General features: G+C 39.1%; 1 pseudogene; it reads right to left on the bottom strand.

Moving 5' to 3' along the window:
• Positions 1–20,550: 20,550 nt before the first annotated feature.
• LOC114311601 (G-type lectin S-receptor-like serine/threonine-protein kinase At4g27290) lies at positions 20,551–24,663 on the bottom strand (annotated as a pseudogene).
• Between the last annotated feature and the right edge of the window lie 1,400 nt (positions 24,664–26,063).

Raw genomic sequence — 26,063 nt, 5'->3', positions numbered from 1 at the left:
CAAGAAAGGGCATCTGAAGCCCCTCGAGCCGCAGCCATTACCAAAGAACCTCCCTCTCTCACACAACCCAGCTGACTACTGTGCCTTCCATCAGCGAGCTGGCCATGACACTGACATATGCTTTCGTCTCCGCCACGAAATACAAGATCAAGGTCATCCCTGCACCAGGTCCTACAAAGTCTATCGGTACTTGATCAGTGAACTTATAGGGGATAATGTGATGTGATCGAGGGATGAACTAGCTGCGGGTGGCACTCGATTTACTCCAGATGTGGGAAGGACAGGCACTATTCTGAGCATTTGCGAATGCCGGTTTCTGACTTGGGTATTGGGTCAGTCTTGTTGTTTTGTTTTGAGTCTGTCCTTTTGTTTTGAGTCAGTCTCTTTTGTTTTGGGTCTGTCTTGTTGTATCGAGTCAGTCCTGTTGTATAGAAGTCGGGTGATTCCGGGGGATGTTACCTCGGGCGTCACCATTTTGTTTTATGTCTGTCCTTTTCGTTTGGTTTTGAGTCTGTTTCTGCCAGGGAGCCAGTCGTGCCGACAGATTTGAATAAAACAGCAGTGGTTTTTCACGCTCTTGTGTTTGCCTCGGCCGTGTGCCAATTGTGCCAGAAAGTTTGAAATGAAATGACAGTGCATTCTACCTGCTCTCTTGTGCCCCAGAATCATTGTATCGACCTAAGTTTTTCAAAACCTTTTGAACACTACAGTGAAAACGAAGAGGAAGGAATTCCTCGGGATTTGCAAAACTTTGATCATTTGAGAAAATGAGAGGCGTGCTAAGCCCTTAATGAATGAAATCATGCTTGTTAGCGTGAGTACTGGGAAGGATCCTGGCTTGATCCAAATTGGTCTCACACCGTCTTTAGCGCGAGCGATTTGTCGCTTTCTTAAAAATTTTTCAAAAACAAAATGTTCTGCGCGGTCCTGCGAAGACTTGTGTGGAATCGCTCTTGAGATTGTGCAGCCTAGGATTGCCCTCGGCCTCGAGACTCAACCCCTTCGCTTCCAAACCTTGAATCTGAATTCAGAAGGTTCAACGGTCAACCGCCATGTGAGGCCTGTGTGGCCAGATTTGAAGTAGCCCTCGAACAAGAGGCCAGGAAAGTCAGATCAAAAAGATCAGAAGATCAGAAGAAGCTTGTGAAGCTAGAACAGCAGCCATTATCCTAGATTCAGATGACTTCAAGATCTCAGAACCATTTGACATGGACTTGTTACACTTTTACCCTTGAGAGGCTCGCTGGGCCGAAAACCCGGAAGGGCGACCCAGGCAAAAGTTAGAGCAAGAGAAAAATACAAAAAAGAAGAAGCAAAAAAATATATATATATACAAAAAGAAAAAAAGAAAGATACAAGAAAAAAAAAAACAAAAAAACAAAAAAACAAACAAAAGCAAAAAAGAAAAAAGGAAAAGAAATGAAAAGATACAAAAATTGAAAAAAGAAGAACAAAGCTCGCAAGGTCAAAAACCCGCAACGGGCGCCTTGGCAAAAGTTAGAGCCTGAAAAGGAGAGGTTAATACCCGAGTGTACCTTAACCCCGAACTACGTGAGGCTTGATTCCCATCTTTGGGATACGTAGGCAACTTCATTCTGAAGTCCAGCCCTAAAACACTTCAAATTCGATCATGTCCATGTAATGGTTCTGATAATCTTTGCTTTCTCTGTATCCGAGAGTTCGGTTGCAATCATCGTTTCGAGGACTGATTATAATGCGCTGCGGTGCCATTCACACAAGGGGCAACTTTCCGTTGCCATTCAAATGCACTACGGTGCCATTCAGACAAGGGGCAACTTTCCGTTGCCATTTGATGCGCCGCGGTGCCGTTCAAACAAAGGGCAACTTTCCGTTGCCATTCAACGCGCTGCGGTGCCGTTCAAACAAGGGGCAACTTTCCGTTGCCATGCAGTTCCCCTCAAGCAAGGGGCAATCTTCCTTCGAATCCGAGGTTGTGCATCTCGAGAGTAGGTTCCGTGCTCGTTGAGCAGTGGTCGTTTGCAAAAATAGTTTTTGAGAATTTTTACTAAGGTTGACTAACCTTCTCGAAAAGTATTCCATTTTTAAAACTGGACCATTTCTTGGACCCAAAAGAGGAAAATTTTCAGTGCTCACAGCCTAACTTGCATGATTTTAAATCAGAAAATTGAACAAGCATGTTAATCTAACTCTCATTTTGGTCAAAAATTTTTAGGAGAAAACTAAAACAAAAAATGGTCAAAATGATGAACTAAGGGCACAGTTGAGTCAGGCTTCCTGTCTTTCCCATTGTCAACATACTTGCCAAGAAGGGCACTCTACCTGCCAGAATAGGGCACAACTGAAGTTAACAACAAAGGGCAGAAAGCTCTCACATCCTCCAAGCAACGAGGTATCAAGCAAAGTGCGAAGCACAAACTAGAATGGGGCAAGATATTCCACTCCATCATCTGGACAGATCTTATCACGTCCAGGTTCCCCAGCAAAGCATCATCAACTGATGTTAGCTGCAGATTTGCCACACACCCAGTTGTAGCGCAACCCTTCCGTGGGAGGAATTCACTAGCTGTGAGCGGAAGAGAAGAATCTAGCAGAATGCTAGGGGCAAGAGCCCACAGTTTGCTGTTTATCCATTAACCACCCAGGGGAGGGATGAAAAATGAGAGATTGAAGAATAGAGAGATGTACGATGAAAGGAAAAGTGAGAAGAGGGCTTTTTTTTTTCAGAAAAACAGAGCTTGAGGGCCAAGTAATGTGAGAACCACAAATGAGAAAGGGTGGGAAACACTACCCGGTGAAACAGGCTCCCTGTGCATGTCTGAGTGTCGTGTCTTTTTGTTTTATCTCGATTCTTGTTTTGAGTCGTTTTCTTTTTATTTCCCTGTTGAGTCGTTTTGCTGTGTTCAGTCGTAGGCTCAATACCTGGTCGAAAGCTCATCTCTGAATTTCAAAAATAAAATCGTTTTGCGCTCCGAGTGCCGTGTCGTTCTCCACATCTATGCAAAACAAGATTCGTTCTTTCATAAAACCGCAGGGTTCAACCCAGGTCACGCCAGAACAGTAAAACCAGGACCTATCTGAAGCTATATGGGTTCTAGATTGCAAAGCAAAAGAAAAGAGGAAATGTCGAGCATCTGAGTTTGTTTCAACTTCAGTAAGTTCCAGGACTACATTCCGTGTGTACCTCTTCAAGTCTTGCCAAAGTTCCGAAGTATGAGTGTGCCTCTACCTCAAGCTCAAGATCAAGTCTGCTTCAAGCCAAAATGGTGATCAGAGGTGCTCTCCCTGAGTACCATTCCCCGCCAGAGGCATCTTGGCTGTGTTCGCAATGAGTTCCTAGGAGACCAACCGCGACGGTGAAAACTAGAGTTCGAATGGCTGATGCCTAGAACACAAAGGTTCGGGATTTCCGAGACTAAAGTCTGGTTTAAATACCCAGAGGCGTGTCCTCGGCTTGAAATCTGTATGGAAGCCCCATAGATTGAGATAGCGTGTATGCACCTCAATTCTGGATACTGAACCAACCTAGTCTGTCACCCCGTTGGAGAATAGGGAAAGTTGTGAACATAGCCAGGAAGGAAAGGTAGTAACTGCGGTTTGGAAGTACAAATCAAGAAAGTGCAAGAGGAACCCACTCTTTTCAGCTCAAAATGTTTCCGCGGAATTTTCAACTCATGTCTTCGATAGCTCATCGTCAGTCGGCATGCACGAGGTGTATCCTTTTTGGAAAATATCATGACCCCTCCGAGAGGTAAATCGGAGGTTGCGTTTGGAAATTGGTCTACTTAAGGCTTGTATTCCCTTGTTCGGCATTTTGTTTCAAATATGCGTTGTCACACACACTCCACTTGCATTGTTATGCGTCCTTCCACCCGCATTGTTATGCTCATTCATTGCATTGTTATGCACATCTATCTAGCATTGTTATGCTCATTCATTGCATTGTTATGCACATCTATCTAGCATTGTTATGCTCATTCATTGCATTGTTATGCACATCTATCTAGCATTGTTATGCTCATTTGTTGCATTGTCATGCACATCTATCTAGCATTGTTATGCTCATTTGTTGCATTGTCATGCACATCTATCTAGCATTGTTATGCTCATTCATTGCATTGTTATGCACATCTATCTAGCATTGTTATGCTCATTCATTGCATTGTTATGCACATCTATCTAGCATTGTTATGCTCATTCATTGCATTGTTATGCACATCTATCTAGCATTGTTATGCTCATTCATTGCATTGTTATACACATCTATCTAGCATTGTTATGCTCATTCCTTGCATTGTCATGCACATTTATCTAGCATTGTATCTGGCATTATTATGCTCATTACTTGCATTGTTATGTACACTTCGCCTGCGTCGTTATGCACCTTTTCACTTACAATTGTCGTCTTTTCTCCTCTCGCATGCGATGCGTTAGGGCATCTTTGGTTTCGAACATTCGGATGAGTTCCGGTGTTCATTCATCCCTTTTCTCTCTTGCATGTGATATGCTGAGAGATTTTCTCTTGCGTGTGATACGCTGAGAAATTTTCCTTTTCTCTCTTGCATGTGATATGCTGAGAGGTTTTCTCTTGCGTGTGATACGCTGAGAAATTTCCCTTTTCTCTCTTGCATGTGATATGCTGAGAGGTTTTCTCTTGCGTGTGATACGCTGAGAAATTTCCCTTTTCTCTCTTGCATGTGATATGCTGAGAGGTTTTCTCTTGCGTGTGATACGCTGAGAAATTTATCTTTTCTCTCTTGCATGTGATATGCTGAGAGGTTTTCTCTTGCGTGTGATACGCTGAGAAATCTCCCTTTTCTCTCTCGCATGTGATATGTTGAGAGGTTTTCTCTTGCGTGTGATACGCTGAGGAATTTGCCTTTCTTCTCTTGCGTGTGATACGCTCAGAAGTTTACCTTCCCTCTTTTGCGTGTGATACGCTGAGAGGTTTACCTTCTTCCTCTCCTATGTGTGATACGCAGAGAGATGTTGTGTGTAAGATTCTGGATTTTTCTCAGTAGTCGCTTTTAGTCTTCTCCGCGTGAGACGCAGTGAGAATTGCATAATTTTCTTACATCCTTCCTGCATGAAATGTAGTTAGATTTGTATTCACTTGCTTAAAACTGTTGCATGGTATGCTTCATTACAGCTTTCTTTGCATAATCTTAAGTTATGTTCAGCTTCTTGCATTATCTTTTGCATTTTGCCCCTGCCTGCGGGCACATCTCTGTTTATCTTGTATGTTTGTCTAAGTCTTCGGCCGTGTCAAAAATGGGTCGTCTCTGGGCATTGACATTCACTCCCGTCACTTGTGACTTCCGAGTTCTGTCAAAGAGGGGCAACTGTAGACACCCCATTTTTGACCGACCTTAAGACTCAGACGTCACCAGTTGAGCACTCGGTGATATTGCATGTTGTGCTTGTTCAGAAGTCTCAGAGTCGCGGCCGTGAGCCCTGCCTCCGGACTTCCGAACTCTCTTCTGTGCCTTGTCTCGGTTTGCGAACCAGACTCGGTTTTCTCTGTTTCTTTTCCTGAGGGAAGAGAGAGGTCCCGTAGACCATCTCTCAATGTCCGTAGGCTACACTTGGTGGCCATAGGCCATTTTTCCCATTTCGGAGTCCGGTTTCCGGTTTTCGGAGCCGTCAGGCCGTGTGCCTCGGTTCGGGACCGCCTAACCGTCTCCGTTTGCTCCAGTTTTTGGCATACATCTTGTTTACTCCCTTTTGAGGGACACTGGGGTCTGGGAAACCCACTTCGTGGCCGAATGCCACTTTCGGTGCTTAACAGCCCATTTTCGGGACCCCGAATTGCGTGTTTTGGCCCCCGAGGGTTCGTTTTGCATTGGTTTTCGTTCATTTTTGGCAGGTGCCTCTGTTTTATCATCAGGAAGGTCACTGAAGGGTGGGAGGCCAGTAATTGTTGCAGCAACCCGTTATATATCCTCCGACGCCCTCCGACGCCCGTTTTTCACACTTCCGGGCTAATGTTGAACACCTTGGAGCCATTTTCTTCAAACCCAAACCACATATTTGTGATGTACACACATGGGAGGACCCTAAAAGTTCATGGCCGGCCGTTAATTCAACTTGACCCTTTTGACCCCCTCCTTCCGGGCTAATGTTGAACCCCTTGGACCCACATTCTTGAACTTTGAACCACATATTTGTGATGTACACACTTGGGAGGACCCTAAAAAATGGTGGCCGGCCATTAATTCCTTTTGACCCTTTTGAACCCCTCCTCAAATTGGCTTATTCTCTCTCCTGTTTCAGAGTTTCCAAATTCGAACCACAGGGTTGTGAAGAGGAGACCTGGGAGCACACCCTCATGTGGTGGCCGGCCACCTTCACCAAAAGTACATGGCCGGCCATGCTCCTCTCTCTGTGTACTTTACAGCTGTCCAGCTTTTTCCCCCAGAAAATATCCCAATCCGGGGGATATTTTGTGGGGAAAGCTTGCCTCCTTCTTGCCCCACCTTTACACCCTCCTTTTGTTCCTTATAACCAGCTGGTGGCATCACATTTAGGGGTTGGAAAATTTTGTCTTCAAGTCTCCATACACAACTCCATCTCCATACCTCTCATTTCTTCAAAAATCTCTAAGTCCATAAGCATCATTTCTTCTACACCACCAAGCTCTACCACCACCACCTCTTTTCCAGCAACAAGGAAGGCTTCTCAAAGGCAAAAGGAGCTGCAAATTGGTCCAAGAGGCAACAAAAGTCTTAGTCTTCAAGGGTGAGTAACTTTTCTTCACTTTGACCCTTTTTCTTGATCTATTTGTAAGCCCCACTTGCTTTTTGTTTCAAGCTCCGGCCCCAACTGAAAAGGGCCCTCTTTTGAGCTCATTTTCACTTTTCATTAAGGGCTCAACCCTGTTTGAGCCCTCCATGATACACTTGCTTCATTGGTCCTCTTATATGTCATAGTTTTGCATGCTATTTTTGGCCCATGAGTAATCTGTTTTTGAGCATGTGGTAAACTGATATTAGGCTTATTTTGAGCCCCTCTTCAACATTGAAGAAGGGCTCAACACCATTTGGGACTTCCATGTTGTACCTATCTTTATATCTCTCTTTTATTCCCTATTCTTGCATGCAATGGCAGCCTACCATGCTTATGTTTTTGGCCATTTTACAGTTCTGAAAAAGTCCTTATTTTGGTCCATTCTTCATTTTTCATTTAGGTCCTTTCATGGTTTGGGACCTCCATATGCCACTTCATGTTATATCTCTCTTTTATTCCCCATTCTTGCATGTTTAGTTAGCCTACCATGCTTTTGTTTTTGGCCATTTTACAGTTCTGAAAAAAGTGCTTATTTTGGTCCATTCTACATGTTTTATCAAGGGTCTTTGGCTGTTTGGTGATTATTTTGCATACCTCATGTTATAGCCACTTTTGAGCCTTATTTTGCATCACATTTCTATCATGTTTGTGTACTGTTTTAGCCATTTTACAGTTCTGCAAATATTCATATTTTTGGTCCCTCTTCAATGTTGTAGAAGGAAATCTTTCGGTTTGGATTTTGCTTATATCACTTGCTTCATTACCCCTCTCTTGGCCCCTATTCTTGCATGCTACTTTTTCCATATCTATACTTGCTGTTTGGCCATGTTTATAACTGTGAAAGTGCCTTTTTTGGGACTGTCTAGCTTCTGTCTTTGCATTGCATGTCCATATTGTGCATATTTAGCATAGCTATAGGCCATTTCGGGTGCCTAAATTCGCATTTCGGGACAATTCCTTGCATTTCATGTCATTTCGCCTCATTTCGGGACTGTTTTCCTCCATATTTTAGTGCTGAAATTCTATTAGAATGATTGCATGCCATTCCCATGTCATTTGCATTGCATTTGCCATCGCCTCGGTTTGCGTGCCCGTGTGCACGCATTTCGAGGCACCTCATTTTTATCCGCCGGCATCCTATGTGAGTGTGGCTGAGGCTCACTCATGTTGGTATAAGGCCATATCATGTTTCCATGTCATTTGCATTGCATTTGCCATCGCCTCGGTTTGCGTGCCCATGTGCACGCATTTCGAGGCACTTCATTTTCATCCACCGGCATCCTATGTGAGTGTGGCTGAGGTTCATTCATGTTGGTATAAGCCCATATCATGTTTTCATGTCATTTGCATTGTGTATGCCATTGCCTCGGTTTGCGTGCCCGTGTGCACGCATTTCGAGGCATTTCATTTTTATCTGTCGGCATCCTATGTGAGTGTGGCTGAGGCTCATTCATGTTGGTATAAGCCCATATCATGTTTTCATGTCATTTGCATTGCGGATGCCATTACCTCGGTTTGCGCGCCCGTGTGCACGCATTTCGAGGCACTTCATTTTCATCAACCAGCTTCTTATGTGAGTGCGGCTGAGGCTCTCTCATGTTAGTATAAGTCCATGTTGCATTTTGTATGCCATTTCTGCCATATTGCATTGCGTATTCCATCGCCTCGGTTTGCGTGCCCGTGTGCATGCATTTCGAAGCATCTCATTTCCATAGCATAGTGTATGTTAGGATTGTATCTTAGTTGTATTTCATGCATATCATGCATATTGCATCGTGTTCGGGATAGGAGTTAGTCCGGGCACGGGAAACGAGGTACATTTCGTACTCCGAGTGACGAAATGTGTCTCAATTCCCCAGTCACCAACACTCCGGATCATCCATGATGGAGTTAGGTTTTAGCTGTAGTTTCACGTGCATTCATTCCATATTGAGTTGTGCATTTCGATTCCTCGGCCATCATGCCTCGGTATGCGTGATTGGTGGCACGAGGATCGAGGTATGCATATATTTGTGAAATACATTGCTATGCCCCTCTCCTGCTCTCTGTTGCAGCAAAATTCAAAATCAGCAACTTTTCGGAGTCTGGCACGCTTTCCAAGAATAACTGCCAAACAGAGGCTAATTGGGGCATTCCGGTGGATTTCTGCGCAAGACAACCCGGACATGCATCATCCATCAGAAGCAAGGCGGTCCCTGGCTTGCACGCCAGTTTTATTTGCTTTCTTAGTTAACTCATTAATTAATTAGGAATTTGTATTTTATTCGGACTGTAATATTTTGGACTGTAATATTCTTTTATTCGGGACTGTAATATTCGGACTGTATTATTTATTCGGACCCTCTGCGCGAGGGCATAACTGTAATAAGTGTGCGTGTGTGTGTTGTATGTCTTCCAACCCCACGTCTTTCTCCATTTTATTTAGTCGCTTTTGATGGTTAGATTAGGGCATATTTCGATTAGCATACAGTATGATAGCATGTTTACATCATTCATCTGTATTGCATGCACCGGGCTCGGCACATCATACTAACTGCATTGTACTTTCAATTCCAAATTGAATACATGATAGTTGTAGCATTTCATATGCCATTTTAGAATAGCCGAGCCTGCTATAGTTTGCATTTTTGCATGTGTTGCATTAGGCATTTCTGTATACTTAGGATTCATACATGGATTTCTAATAAATGATTGTTTTGGCTTGGAGTACTAGGTAAGTTCTATGCTTTAGCATCCTTGCATGCGTGTGAGTGACTGCCATAAATAGCATGCTTACCATGAGGCTATATGCTTATGTGATATATCTGCCTGAATGCCTGTGGGTGAAGGTTGGGTTAGTTGGATTGGGACAATTCATCAAATGTTTGTTTTAAGCCCACTAGATAGTGGCAAAACCATCTTTTCTAAGCCCACCCGAGGGTGGCAAAATCTGCATTTTAAGCCTACTTGAGTAGCAAACCATCTTTCAAAAATAAACATGAAATGTTTTGTTCCAATTCGGGCGACCTAGTCTATACTTGTATGCTGTGCGCATCACATAGTAACCTAGGCTAATAAACCGGAATAAGAACACACAAAGTTTTCAAAAATAGATATCATGGTTAGTAGAGGCCGGTCTATGACCGGGCGAGCGGGGGTGCTCACGAAGTGACCTTCCCCAATCGTACCCAAGTTCCCGAGCCGAGGCAACTTTGGTGATGACGGACACGTGGCCTTTTGGCACCGAGTCAGGGTTTCCTAAATTTCCCAAAATAAAATATTTAGGTGGCGACTCTGTATCTGGCAAAGCAGTCCATGTTTGGCACTTCTTTTCAAAAATTTGTTTCTCAAAACAATTTGCCGGATTTGGACTCTTTGGTTCAGATTAAGAACCGTGATGATTTGAGAGTCCGAGCTGTAGTGACCCCAAATGAACAGAACGGGACTTAATCCTCCCGAGAGCGTTCGGGGACGTCTACAGTAGGACCACAGAACTGTGTCTGAGAAGACGGAGCAGGCTGACGTCCCTTCTTGGGACAATTGTTCTTCCAATGACCCCTCTGATGACAGAAAGCACAATCATCTGGCCCTAATGGTCTTTTCTTGGGTTTCGCAGTGGCCTGAAGCTGATGAGGAGGAGGGGTCGATAACAAGGGAGGCTTGGCAGGAGCCAAGAAGACAGAAAGAGGCAGAGTCTGACTGGCCGTCTTAAGACGGGTTTCCTCGGAGAGGAGCTCACGAACAATAGTATCCACAGAGGGAAGAGGAGATCGGTAAAGGATGCCACCTCGAATAGCCTCATACTGAGGGGAGAAAGTCATTAAGAACTGCACTAAATGACCTTGCTCCCGAAACTCAATATAAGCGTCCAGTATCTTGAGACTAGGTAGTTCCATAAGAGCCAACTGATCCCAGAGACCTGTCATTTCAATATGGAAGTCCTGAATAGTCTAATCCCGCTGACGAGCATTCTGAATAGCTGTTTCCAACTTATACCGCTTGGCAAGGTTGGACTGCTGATAGACATCTAGTAAATAATCCCACACCTCCTTGGCAGTATTGTACTTGGAAAACATCATTCCAATACGGTCAGCCACAAAATTATGAAACTAGGTCAGAACTTAGGCATTATCACAATCCTAAGTATCACAGGAAGTTAGATATCCTTCCTCCTTTGGGTCTGATAGATGAGGAACAAAACCAGAAACATAGCCCCATTTTTTTTTACCAAGAAGAAAAATTTTCATAACACTAGACCAATAAGGATAGTTGTCACCCGTAAGTTTGCATTTAATAGCCTGAATTTTTATCTTCTGACATTTTATCTTCTGACATTGTGATGAACTAGAAGAAAAAGATGGGGCAAAGTGTGATAACCAACAAAAATAAATAATCTGAGGGGTCAAAGTATAATAAATAAAAATTGGAGAGCCAACTGACAATACACCATTAACCAGTGTTTAGTATAGAGAACCAGACTCAGATAAGTGAGAGAGATAGAGAGAGATAGCGAACCAGAGCAGACAGAGTGAGAGACAAGGCAGCTAGATGTCGCGATGACCCAACCTCGCGAGTCGAGGGATAACCTGATGTCGTGATTTCGAAACCAGAGTGAGCCAGAGAGATCGCGACTCAGAGCACTGAGAGAGATCACAAACCAACAACTAGGGTTTTTGCGAATGGGTCATGAGGCGACGAAGCAACCAGATGGGTCTCTCGAACCAACCAAAGTAGACGACCCAACCAGACGGATCGAACGAATTAGATGAATCAAACGACTCAATGATTTACGATGAACAGAAGCGACGAAGAGATAGGATGAACCAATAGGTTGAATCCCAACGAACCAATGTGGGTAATCTTAAGCGAACCAAAGATCAGAACCAAAGAAGCTCTGATTCCATGTAAGTTTTCTGAATTAAACTCTATGTTCAATTGAATTGAACAAAGAATACATCACTCACTTATATAGAACACTAAATCCTAATCTTAAACAAATACATCACTGATATAGAATGCTATTAGCTATAGAACACTAACACTAATTCCTAATCCTAAAAGGAAAAGGAAAACGGAGAACACTGTTCTCACACCCCCGTTCAAACTTAAGGTGTTTTAGCAGAAAAAAATGAAAATTTGTCAAGAAAAAATCGAAACCGAGCAGCGGTGTGAGTCTTGGTGAAGAAATCAGCAAGTTGTAGAGTCAAAGAAACGAAAGGAAATGAGATAACGCCAGACTGTAGATGTTGATGGATGAAGTGACCATCAATCTCAATATGCTTTGTCCGTTCATGAAAGACAATGTTATGAGTAATTTGAATAGCACTTTGGTTGTCACAATAAAGAGATGTCGGGGAAGACTGAGGGACATCCAAGTCAGATAAGAGACCACGAAGCCAGACAATTTCAGCAATAGTATGAGCCATAGCACGATACTTAGCTTCGGCAGTAGAACGGGCAACAATAGTTTGTTTCTTTCTTTTTCAAGAAATCAGGAAATCGCCAAGAAACATACAGAAACCAGAAGTAGAGTTACGATCATTAACATCACCAGCCTAATCATAATCAGCACCAGCATAGGCCACCAAATCTAATGAAGAAGTATAAGAGAATAGCAAGCCCTAAAAGATAGTATTGCGAAGATAGCGAAGAATCCGAAGCAAAGCAGTCCAATGTGTAGAGCGAGGAGCAGAAACAAACTGACTAACCACATGGACAACATAGGCAAGATCAGGGCGAGTAACTATCAGATAGACTAAACAACCCACAAGCTCGCGATATAACGTAGGATTGTCCAAAGGAACACCATCAGTAGTGTTAAGCTTCACATTAAGCTCAATGGGGGTATCAGAAAGCTTAGTGTCAGTAAGTCTGGCATGATAGATAATCTCGTTGGCATACTTAGCTTGGGATATAAAGTAACCCTTGGGAGAAGAAACCACCTCAATACTAAGAAAATACTGCAATGGTCCCAGATCCTTCATTTCGAAGGTGCAGAAGAGATGTTGCTTGACCTTAGAGATATCAGAAGAGTCAGAGCCAGTGATGATCATATCATCCACATATAGTAAGAGAGCAACAAAACCAGCCGAGGTATGTCTCAGAAATAAAGCAGAGTCGGAAGCAAAAGGATGAAACCCAAGCTTGGTAACAACAGTTTGAAAGCGATCATACCAAGCACGATGAGACTGCTTCAGACCATACAGAGCACGCTGAAGACGACAAACTTGGCCAGAGGAATGGTGAAGACTAGGGAGAGGACGCATGTAAACCTCTTCAGTGAGATGGCCATTAAAAAAAGCATTCTTAACATCCATTTGATAAAGAGGCCAAGAACGAATAGCAGCGACAGAGATCAAAATACAGACAGTAGTCATCTTGGCAACAGGAGAAAACGTCTCACCATAATTAATACCATATTCCTGGGAGAAACCTTTGGCAACCAAACGAGTTTTGTAGCGCTCAAGAGAACTATCAGAATAAGTTTTGACTTTGTAGACCCATTTGCAACCAACCAGATTCTTACCAGCAGGCAAAGGAACCAACTCTCATGTACTAGTTTTCTGTAGAGCAAACAACTCATCCTCCATAGCTTGAACCCAATGAGGATCTTGACAGGCTTCCTTGTAAGACCGAGGTTCTACAAAGGAGTGAATAGTAGACAAAAAGGTACGATAGGAAGTAGAAAAATAAGTATTAGACCAAACTAACCTGTTTGGAGGATGACGCGCTCGAGGAGGATATCGATGTGCAGTAGGATTAGAGTCGTTAGAAGCAGTAGGATCAGCAGTAGGGGTAGAGACAACTGGTGGAGGAGGAGCCTTGCGACGAGAATAAACTAACAACGGAGAAAGAGAAGAGACCGAAGGAGGACAAGCAGCCAGAGGTGAAGTAGGAGGAGAAGATGGAATAAGCTCAGGAGTAACTGTGGAGATGTACTCATCAGACGGGGACCTCAGAAGGAAATGGATCAATATGAACCAAATCCTCTTTGGAAACTGGGGCGGTGAGAGGAGGAAGTTGAAAGTAAGATAGACGTTCGAGAAAGGCAACATGGCAGAAGACATAAAGGCGACAAGAAACAGGGTCATAACAGTGATAACCTTTCTGAGTGAGACTATAACCCAAAAAGACACATATGACAGATCGGGCACTAAGTTTGGTCCTATCTTTACGCGGTAAAATGACAAAACAAGTAGATCCAAACACACGAAGGAGGGAGTAATTAGGAAGTTGAGAAAATAGAGCCTTATAAAGAGATCGACCAGAAAGAAGCGGGGTAGGCATATGGTTGAGAGGAAAAACAGTAGTAAGAATTGCCTCACCTCAAAATAGAGCCGGAACGGAGGCAGAGAAAAGAAGAGATCTAGTTGTCTTAAGGAGATGACGGTGTTTACGCTTAGCTCGACCATTTTGGGTAGGTGTATCAGTACAAGAAGTTTGGTGAATGGTGCCCAATTTAGCCAAATATTCACAGAATTCAGTTTTAAAGTATTCCCCACCCAAGTCAGACTGCAACAATTTAATAGTAGACCCAAACTATGTAGTGACCATAGACTGGAAAGTACGGTATATTTAGTAGAAGTTAGACTTATGAGTCATAAGATAAACCCACGTGTAACGGGTGCAATCATCAATAAAAGACACATAATATGTAGAACCCCCTTTAGTAAAAACAGGAGAGGGTCCCCAGACATCCGCATGTACAAGAGAAAAAAGGAGAAACAGAAATAGAGGTACTTTTATTAAATGGTAAGGCTGACATTTTAGCAAGTTTACACCCCTAACATTCATCAATTTGACTAGGAGAAACTTTACCTAACAACCCTGACAAAGCTAAAGACCGTAAGAGGTTAATAGACAAATGACCGGGGCGAGAATGCCATAAGTAAAACTGACTCGACTGAGAATCTAATTGAAATGAGAAAAGTGCAGCTAGAGAGGTGGATAAGGGGAGAAGCAAGCTTTCGACCACATAGAGGTCTTCAATTCTACGGCCGGTCCTAATCTACTTCTTGGACACCCGATCCTACAAAAAACAGACAAAAGAGGAAAAAATAACATCAAAACCAGACGCATCAAGTTGACTGATAGATAATAAACTGGCAGATAACTGAGGGACATAAAGAACAGAAGAAATAGTAACAACAGACATGGTAGAGGGAAAAACAGACCCAACAGACAGAACAGGCATACCAGACCCATTAGCAATATTAATAGTAATAGGAACGGGTGAAGGAATACAATTTTGAAGTAAGGAAATGTGAGGACACTATTCTCACACTTCCCACTGCCGCCATTGCCTAGACTCACCGATAATGCCACCACCATCACATCATCCCTTTCCCTCTCCCTTCCTTTTACCCTTTTTTTTTCTTTGTTGTTGTATGGGATGATTTGAGAGATGAAGAAATTGTGTTTGATGAAATGGTTGAGAGTGACACTATGTAATGGAGATATATAAGAGTTCTTTCATCAGTTATTATTGGGGTGATTCACAATGCATATAAGGGCTATGTTTGGTTTGTGAAACAATTTTGACTCACTTTATAGACTTAATAATGTGTTAAGAAGATGATTGGTTGATAACCAATCATCTTGTTGACATATCACTGGACCTAAAAAGTAGACTTGTATATCATTTTCCTTTTGAAAAATAATTTTTTGGAAAGAATTTACAAAATTGAAATTTTGTTTGGTTGTATGTTTTGAAAATAGTTTTGTAATTTTAGAGTTTGACCTGTTTGGGAAGATGGTTTTGACTACAATTGCCAATAAAGACAAAACAGTTAATAAGACAAAATGTCACATCTAAACTATAATTATTTTATTTTTTCTCTCATCACCATTAAATCAACTCCAAAAAATGCCAACTATCTTTCCCAACATAACTTTTTTAGCCAAGATAAAATAGTCAAAAAGTTAAATAGACAACTAAACTAGCCAAGTTTCCAAACGAGCCCTTATAATGCCCTCAAATAATTAACATTTGATAATCTGTATTGACTCATCAATCATGCTTAATTCTCATAATTATAATCCTTCACAATTGAATAACTACATGGTTCCCATCCATTAGGTAACGACAATATATAACATTATAATTTTTCACATACCCTCAAATCTCAGTATTTGTATTCTTAGAGATTTAAAAAAGACACATCACATGCAATTAATACATTCACAATTCCTAGAACATGAATTTATAACATGTGATGAAAGGAAGTAAGAAACGATCACATAAATAATGCCCGATGGGTATTTAGTTCCAAGGCTTAAGTCCAGTTATAGATAAATGGTTATCTTAACCCACGAATATTAGCCTTTGGCTTGACAAAAATAAAATACAAGTAAATGAGCCTTGTGCTCCATAAAGTCCTCCACGTACTTATTTCGGCCAGATCACAGCATCTTTACCTGCAAGTGGTTCCACTAGGGATGAGTATAAAGTTTAGTAAAGAAACATTCACAAAGTATATACATTTTAAGCAATCTCAATAGATGGATGCATATGTCATGCCATGCTAAAAAATGTAAGTTTTCTCATTTAAAAATCTCATGCAAGATGCTCATTTGAAAACATAATTAATCCAATGATTTCAATATATAATCAAGGGATGGTAAATATGGTTTAAGCAATCCCTAGGCTGGTGTCTGCAAGTAGGCATATCAAATACTACCAATGCTACTTTACCAGCTCCTAACCGGAAGGACATTGGAACCTACTCTGTGCATGTTTTTGGACTTTCACCAGGTCAACTTAATCCAACCACACTACACCCCCTAACCAGACTTACCAAACATATTTACCCCAATATGTTTGGTTTGGTTTTGGGAGAGTAGTTTTTAAAAATTGTTTTGGGGAGAGATTTAAGAAATTTTTTTGGTTTGTTTGGTTGTGTATTTTGAAAGTAGTTTTGGAGTTTGGAATGATTTGATATTTTGTTATAATTGAGTAGATGTGTGTGAGAGAAAAAGCGATTGAGAAGGAGGGAGGAGAGATAAAAAGTGATTGATTAATAGGTAAGAGAGAGAAAGTGATTTTGAAAATAGTTTTGAAAAATTTACAAACCAAACAAATTTTTTAAATTTTTTTTCCCAAAATCACTCTAGAAATCCAAACCAAACATACTTAATATTTTTTTCGCAAAATAACTCCTTATTCAAAATGTAGTCTCAACCATGCCAAATAGAAAAGCAATGAGGATGAAATGATATGACAATGCGATATATCAATACATTGTTAATTTTCCAATGTTTTAATAATTTCCAATCTCAACAACACAATTCTCAATTTGATCAAATACCAATCTCTACTCAATATATATATACACAATATATATTTTTCAAAAGATAATAATAACACATCATCATATGCATTCTCTTTCTCATATAGTAGAAGAAATTTCAATATGATAGTTATTATTTCCAATCTTTATTTCTCAACAATAGCATAAAAATATGCCATTCTCATCAACTCTCAACATCAATCTTCCATTCCATGGATTTTCAATATTTACAATTAACAATTCACTTTAATCATTTCTCAACAACAATATTTCATAAATCTTGATTTTACAATTAACACAACATTTTCCCTAAATTCCAGAATCTAGGGTTTTTCCAAAAATTAGGGTTTCTCATTTTTGAAGAGGGGTTTTCTCTTAAAAATCTCCAAACCATCCACATAGTTCAATATTTTAAAGATTTGAGAACTATTGAAGAAATATTTGAGAAAACCCTCCTTTGAGGAAATCACAACCCCATCTAATCAAACCCTAACTCAAAACACACATATCTATTAACAAACAACACATAGACTTGCTAAAATGTATATATAACTCAAAAAAATCTCTACCTCAAACTATGAAAAGGAGAAGAGAGAAAAACCCCAAATCTTGACAGTGTCGAAAACTAATCTCCACTGCACACAACAAGGGTCAAAATCTCAATGGATTGAGAGAAATCAAAGAAAATGTGGGGTTGGTAAAGTAAATGTAGAGAGGGAGAGAGAGAGAGAGAAGTGATATTTAGAGAGAGATATAATGAAAATGAGAGAAATAGGGTTTTGGGATCAGATTTGAGTGAAATGGACTAAAACATCGAGACAAAAATGCGAAACCTCGCACGTACGGAGCCCTTGGCCACACATGCAACTGCCTCGTTCGCACATGCAGTGGCCCAAGGCCGTACGTGCGTTTTTACGCAGAAGAAATACCCATCCCAACTCCAAATCCCCGCACGTGCGGCCCTGGCCTTCGCACGGACAGTCAAGTCCCTAGAAAACCAATCCACACTTGTAGTAATCCGCACGTGCGAGAAAACCTGGTGGCTCAAAATCAATTTCTAAGGTGTTTCCCACACTCTAATTCCGATCTCACATCTTAAATTCAAATCTTTAACTCGAAAGTAATTTAGAAAATTAAAACAAGAGAGTTACGAAATGTGGTGACACTACACGGATTACGAGGTCTAAAAATTAAAATCAAACACTTGAAAACGAGGTGTTTAAACGAAATTAAATATAAATTCAATTGGGTTAAGTACCCGAGACATCACAACCCTTAGATGATTTTGTTTTTTGGTAAATTATGTAAATGGTCCTTGTAGTTTACACAATGTGTCAATTTGATCCATGTTGTTTTAATTTGCTCGATTTTGCCCATTAATTTAATGGATTGTGTCATATTGGTCTAATAAATAATGACTGTTAGGCTTGGTGGACAAAAAGTCGTCACATGCTTAAACAACATGTCAATTTGGTCATTGTAGTTTACACAATGTGCCAATTTGGCTCATGTTGTTTTAATTTGTTTGATTTTAACAGGGGCCAAATTGACATATCGTGTAAACTACAGGGATCAAATTGACACATCGTTTGAGCTTTCGTCCACCAAACCTAATAGCTGTTATTTATTGAACCAATATGACACAATCCGTTAAATTAAGGGACAAAATCAAGCAAATTAAAACAAAAAAACCAAACTGACACATCGCATAAACTACAAAGATCATTTACATAATTTACCTTTTATGTTATTTTATTTTATAGGTGAATAGATAGGTGTCAGAAAAAAAAAAATTGATTGATGTGTAGAATGTAAAAGAATGAACGATGATAGAGAAAAAGTGATTGATTAATGTGCAGTAGAAAGAAAAGAAATTAAAATTTTTTTTTTTCAAAATTTTTCAACTAAATAAATTTTTAAAAATTTTTCTCAAAAATTATCTGTCAGCAAACAAACCAAATATGGTGAAGGTGTTTGACAAAATGCATCACATGATAGAAATTGGAAGATGTGGCAGTTGGGTTGGAAGGGTGAAGGTCTTGGCGGGTTTTTTTGGGTAAGTATGGTTTTGGTGGGTTTGGGTAACTTTTAACTGGTTTTGGATGGTGCAATTTTGTCAATTAAATTTTTTTTTATTGTTTAAAAGTATTAAAATAAACTTTTAACGATAAAATTTATATTTTTATTTAATATTTGATGACATTATTATTATTATTATTATTTCATTTATCTAATATTGATTAACGTATAATTGTAAGTGTACTATAATTAGTGAAATTTGATATAATTTTTCGTATCAATCGTTGTGTTTTTTTATAATTGTAAGCGGAGGTCCATAAAATATTAAAAAACTTTTTAGTATATCTGGGATATCATATGAGACATTACAAATTAATCACAAATCATTATACCTTCTCTTGCTGCTCATCACTCAACGAAAATCATGAATTCTATCCCTTCTACCAAGTTGTGCAATAGCAAGTGGCTGTGTCATTGTGACACAGAATAACCGTTCTAAATTATTCTTAAATTCTTTTGACTATCTTATTGTGTTTATGAAAAGAAAATCAACGATTGGACCTAGGATGCAACCTGTTAACTCAAGCAATAGCAAAAAGAAATGCATACTTTAGAGACCAAAACTGTCTTTTATTCATATTTCTGTTAATGAACATTAAACCTAGAACAAAGTTGACTCAAATTGACAAGTTTGAGGACCAAAATGACAAAATTGAAATTTAATGAACTATAATGACAAAAAATGCATATTTTGAGAACTAATTGTCTTTTGTCCTTCATTCTATCTCGTTTGCCATAAAACAAGAATATTCTCCAGAAAGAAAAAAAAATCATAACAGGGATCACAATCCAAAATCCATCTCACCTAACTCCAAAGGAAGCATGCAACAATTCTAACCTCAATTGCATAACACTCACCAGTGTACTATTTGACCATCGGAAAGTCTTTGGCCAGTAAAAATCAGTCATTCATTCTATCTCGTTTGCTATTAAACAAGGACACTTATATATCATCTGTCAGTAAGGTTGTTATCAAATATGGTATGAACACTCTTATTGAAAATTAATAGTAATAAACACGAGCTAATATGCTTAACTGGCATTTCTTATCGTCCCATTAGAGTCGTCTCATTTGTGGAACATTGTATTCCTACAGTTGATGCAAGTTCTATCTCATCACCACTCTCCTTCATAAAGTATCCGGGTTGTCTAGGACGGGGCAACATTGCACTCTTATTATCCAACATTGACAACACATATGACATTGTCGGCCTATCTTCGGGACGTTGTTGCACACACAAGAGACCAATTTGTATACATTTTAATACTTCTAACGTCAGCATTGCTGAAGTTTCCAACTTTTCATCAACTAGCTGGATGGCATTCCGTTTAATACATAGTTTCCATGCCTAAGAGAGCACATTTATATCAGATATCAATAATGGAAGAAAATTCCAAAAATGAAGAGAACAAACTCATGCAAAAACTTACATGCCCAAGAAGGTTGTGAGTATGGTTAGGATGTCAGAACTTTTTGTTCCTCTGTCCACTCACTATTTCTAAAACAAGTACTCCGAAACTAAAAACATCTGATTTCATTGAAAATAGCCCACGCAATACATGCTTTGGGGACATATAACCACTGCACATCATAATCAAATTAATAAATCAATAAAGAAGTTGGTGAAACTTGAAATTAGGTAGGTACATGCAAGAATCTTTTGGCTACTTACTAAGTTGCAATCACCCCTCTCGTTTTCTCGGATATTTGATCTCCTCCTAAAGCTCTAGCAATGCCAAAGTTTGAAATTTTGGGGTTCATCTCATTGTCTAGTAGCACATTGCTAGCTTTGAGATCCCTGTGAATAATTCTCAGTCTTGAATCTTGATGAAGGAAGAGAAGCCCTCGAGCAATCCCCATAATAATATCAAAGCATTTCCTCCATTCAAGAGAGTTGCTTTTTGTTGTATCTAGGACATAGATCAAGAGAGGCATTTGTATAGAATATTAGTTTTCTATTCAATAGTTGACATAATGGTGGACAAGTTTGAGTATTGTGTAGTTCAGTTTCGACATTCAATTGAGGAAGTTAGAAGAAAGGTCGATGGATCAAACCAAAAATAAAGGAGCTCAAGTTGCCATTGGGAAAATACTCATAGATCAATATCCTCTCTTCTCCTTGAATGCAACATCCCAAAAGCCTAACAAGATTTCGGTGCTAAAGCTTGGCAATCAAGATAACCTCATTTTTAAATTCACTGAGCCCTTGTTTAGAATTCTTTGAGAGCCTCTTTACTACTATATCTTGTCTAGTTGATAGCTGACCCTATGGAAATACAATATTTTTTTTTTTGGAAAGTAAGAAAGTAAATAAAGATTGAAAATAAAAACATCATACACGGGCATTTGCCAAACAAAAGGTCCAAGGTGGAAGCCACCTATATGGGGCAACCTAAGGCAAATCGACACTACATAGAACAGCAATGAAACAAACAAGAAAACATAAGATTTTTTCAAACCCTCATGCAAAGATTTGAATTTGATCTCTTTTGAGGCACACTCACAAATACACAACACAGAAAATTATAATGACTTTAGTAAATGCAATTGAAATTACCTTGTAAACTGGTCCGAACCCACCTTCCAATCTTACTAGAAATAGAAAAATTGCTTGTAGCATTTACAATTGTGACTATATTGGAACTGGGTAAGTCTATGTTTTCATCATCTTTGATTGTAATGTTTGGTCGTGAACCTGTCAATCACAACACATGAGAAGATCAGGAAACAAACAAAATTGAAACTTGGTTATATTTGTGTCCACAAATGACTATCATATGGCATTAAATTCCACAATACCCTGATGCATAAATTTTACAGGGGAATTTGGTATTTAAAGTACAGAAGAAGAATAGAAAAAAATGGTAAATCACCTTTATTAAACTAAATATGGAGAGGGGGGGGGAATGACTTAACAAGAACATTAAGTTTTTAAGTGCTCCTTGCATATCAATCTAGATAAAGGAGTTAGTATAAAAGTATGCACAAAATACCCTTGTTACGTTTTTATTGAATGTAAAGTGTTGGATTATCAATTGTCACAAAAGCATAAGCTGTTATAACAATGATCTACCAATATATATCTAGCTATCTTAACACCATTCATCAACAACGTATGTCCTGCCTATTTTAATACCTTTTCTCAAGTGCAACCCTATCTTTCTCATTGTCTTCCAACCTTTAGGCAAACAGACAACTAACCACGTTCAAACAAACCTTGTCTTGTGCATCTAGGGGGGCAAACAAACAACAAATTCACAGACTTCCCCAGAACTAGAGCGCTAATACCAAGTCAGATAACCAATTGTCCCGAAACTTTAGCTCTAAACAGATCTCATCTTGCATATCTAGGTGAAAACAGACAACAAACCAAACGCCATCCCCGGAACTAGAGCTATAATACCAAGTTATATCACCAACTATCCCAAAACTTAAGATGAAAGGAAATAGGCCCAACAATATTGTCAAACTATCTTACCATAATGGACCAATGATATATTAGGATTAAGATAATCCAGGCCACTGAAATGTCATCTTTGATGTAGTCCGATGGGATCAAACTTTAAGTCAACAAAAGGATAAACTCTGAATAAGAAACTCTTATGAAACAAACAGGTTATTCCAATTAACTTGTTGGTTGACTCATGGTTTGACACATTTGCTAGTTCAGAGAAACTTAAGTCTCCACTGCACCTAACAAAGCTAAGCTGTTTTGGTGTGCAATGTGTGGACTTGTGTATCTATTTTTATACAATCTTGTAATAATACAAGATTCGCTAAGAATAAGTCAAATATTAACTCATTATTATATAACATTTTCAGTATTCACTATTGAGAGAATACTAAAAAATATCACTTAACACACTAGGGACAGTTTTATCTCATAGAATTTAATTCTAAATCATGCTTTCATTTGTTGTTTCCTTCCGTTTTAGTTATTTATTTATAGTTCTATTCATTTAAATAACATTGACTACGAAATCTTTAGTTACTATATAAATTCCACATAAAGTTAGCTTTCAACCAAATTAAGGAACTTTAGATTTACCTCTTGTTTGTTTTATCCTCTTCCACATGACACAAGAAGCAAGGAGGAACGACAACAAAGCCACTGAGACGGGGATAATCACCAACATCAGCTTCTTCTTCTTCTCCTTGGAATCTGATCTAGACTCTACAAACACCATCCAGTGAAAATTATATAAATAAAAATTTAAAAGAAAAATCGTGTAGTATACGTGTTTGGCCAAATTTATGTAGCCTAATGAATTATTGAACACGAATAACAAGAAACGTACCGAGGTCTGCAGCTGTAACCCGAATATACAAAGTTTAATCACCAAGATTTGTGAATCTTTTAATATCAATCAGATCCCCATACCAAAGCAAGCATCCACTTGCCCCTCCAGTAGTATTGGAGTTAACATAAGCAGCACAAGAACAATTCTTTAAACACTCCAACTCACATTCTTTAAGTGTCATACTAGTGTTCAGAGAAAACTTTGACAAATTAGGGACGATCATGCCTTTGAATGCCACAAATCCTTCTCCATCCAAGCAGTTTAATGGGTATTTGCGAATGCATCCACCATTCCAAACCATCGTATTCCAATCTTGCGAAGATTTATGAATGTATCCATCCAAACAACTACATGTGAATGCATTAGAGATTGTGCAAATAGAATTAGGACCACACTGGCCATATCTTTCGCATGGATTACTAGGTACTGTATTAATGACAACCCACTCAAGGTTCCTATTGTTCCATATCACACATTGCATTGTCCCGGTGTAATTCAAAACCAGCCTTGTTATCTGTTGATATAGATCAAACTCGAAATACACCTCCTCTAAATTATCGATGAAATTAGCATTGAAGATAGAGTTTTGAGGCTCAACACCATTAAACTGTAGCCCGTTCCATATCCCAGTTCGGTACTGCTTAACAGACCCATTACATATAACACCTTGTGGAAGACCATCAAGATCGAACCGACAAGAGATATCTTTGGGAGAAGGGTCATCTGCGCTCTTCCATGATGTCAAATACTGGTCCAAACCGACTCTCAAGTCCCATCCCAGCTTCATACCAGCTATCAGTGTATTTGAAGGTTGATCAAAGCTTTGGCAAATATAACTTTCTGTGTTCCCACCATTTTCACTTCTCAAAACAAGATTTCCAGAGTCTAAGAGCAGTGCAACAGTGGGTTTTGATGATATATTCCAGATACTGGTAGACCAAGCAACTATTCCCCCACTATCAAGAAGTATCAAATTTCCATTATCCCCAGTCTTTAGACCACCCTATGAATCATTAAGCGGTCTGTCTCTGTTCGCCACCCAAACAATGGTTTGAACTGGGATATTGTTATACCATATCCCCAAGTATCGGCTCCTCGAATTGCTTTTACTGAAGAAGCCTAACTTGAAATCTCGTCTAGAAGATACTAATGCCCCACTGTCATTGATTTGTTGGAATTGATTTAGCATGTCATTTGCTAAAACAAAAGCTGACAAGTAATATGAAATAGCGAAAGGAATGATTCCCATGATCATTTTGCAAAAATCATGATGACGCTATCATGTGTATTCTTTTTCCTCACCTAATTTACAATGTTCTTCACTCATGAGAACTGGCAAAAGAAATCAATGGAAGTTGTATACTGCTACTTCTATAAAGAAAAATAAGTATATATGGATCAATGAGGAAGATAGTATTCAAAACTTGTCAGCTATGGAATAAGATTGTGGCACATCACTGCTAGAGAAATTTGTTAAAGCAGTTAAGATGTTACTAAAATAGTTTGTTATGTGTTTTCCGATTTCAACAATTCCATTATTTCCAATTTTTTAAGTTGACACTTGACTTTGTAATTAAATATTGGAGTTTCTAAGAAGATTCTAATCAACATCAGCTCATAAGCATACATTAACCATTTCTATATTTTTTTTCCCCATCTATTAATTAGGGCCGGCCCTGAGGCAAGGCAAGCAAGACTACCGCCTCGGCTCCCGAATTCTGCCTAAAAAATAGGATCCCGAAATAATTTCAATCTTAAGTTATGTTTTCTTAAATATTTCGGTCTTAAGTTATGTTTGATTTATTGAAATGAAGTTGAATGGAATAATCATTCCAATATAATGCCCATCCTCAAGTTTGATTTACTAAAAAATAATAAAAAATATTATGAATGAAATCATCCTTTACCTCGGTGAAGGGAATAATCATTCTATAAAGAGACTAAAGCATGGTCATATCATTTAATTCAATTTCATTTTAGTGAACTAAACCTACATTATAGTATTAGTAGTTTAAAAATGAGGGTTTAGAGAATTTAAGAGAAATAAAAGACAAATGAATTGATGAATTATTTAAAAGTAATGGATGGATGGTTGTTCGCCAAATGTATGAATTATTTATAGTATATTGTTTGACTATACCAGCTACAATTGCTTTTGGAGAAATAATTTTTTTTTACGTTGAAATTGATTAAATTTTACAATTCAATCTATTACATCAGGAAAAAGTATGAATAAATTAATAATATTTGAAAAACCTAAGTGATTCGTGATTGGATCGAGATTAAATTGTTCCGATTCCCAACCGATTACAACTCACAATTTAAATCAACAAGCACGTATGAAAGTGATTTAGATTGTTGTTTCAAAAAATAATAAATCGACACAAACGATTTTTACGTGGAAAAATCACAATTGAAGCACCTTCAATTGTGATAAAAAACCATGGGCGAAACGTCACAAATCAATCCACTACTAAAGAAAGAAAGAAATATTACAAAGATGCCAAACAAATTACCCAAACGCTTCTAATTTGTCTTCAAATCTTCTGTATGTCTTTCATGCAACCTTCATCTCGGAATTGATTAGATTGATGCTGAATCTACAACATCTATTCTTGAATCAGCGACTGCACTCAGCAACAAACTCCT

This window comes from Camellia sinensis, chromosome 9, assembly GCF_055761805.1.
Source record: "Camellia sinensis isolate YWXY chromosome 9, ASM5576180v1, whole genome shotgun sequence".
Classification (NCBI taxonomy): Eukaryota; Viridiplantae; Streptophyta; class Magnoliopsida; order Ericales; family Theaceae; genus Camellia; species Camellia sinensis.
This window is presented reverse-complemented; position numbering and strand designations above follow the sequence as displayed.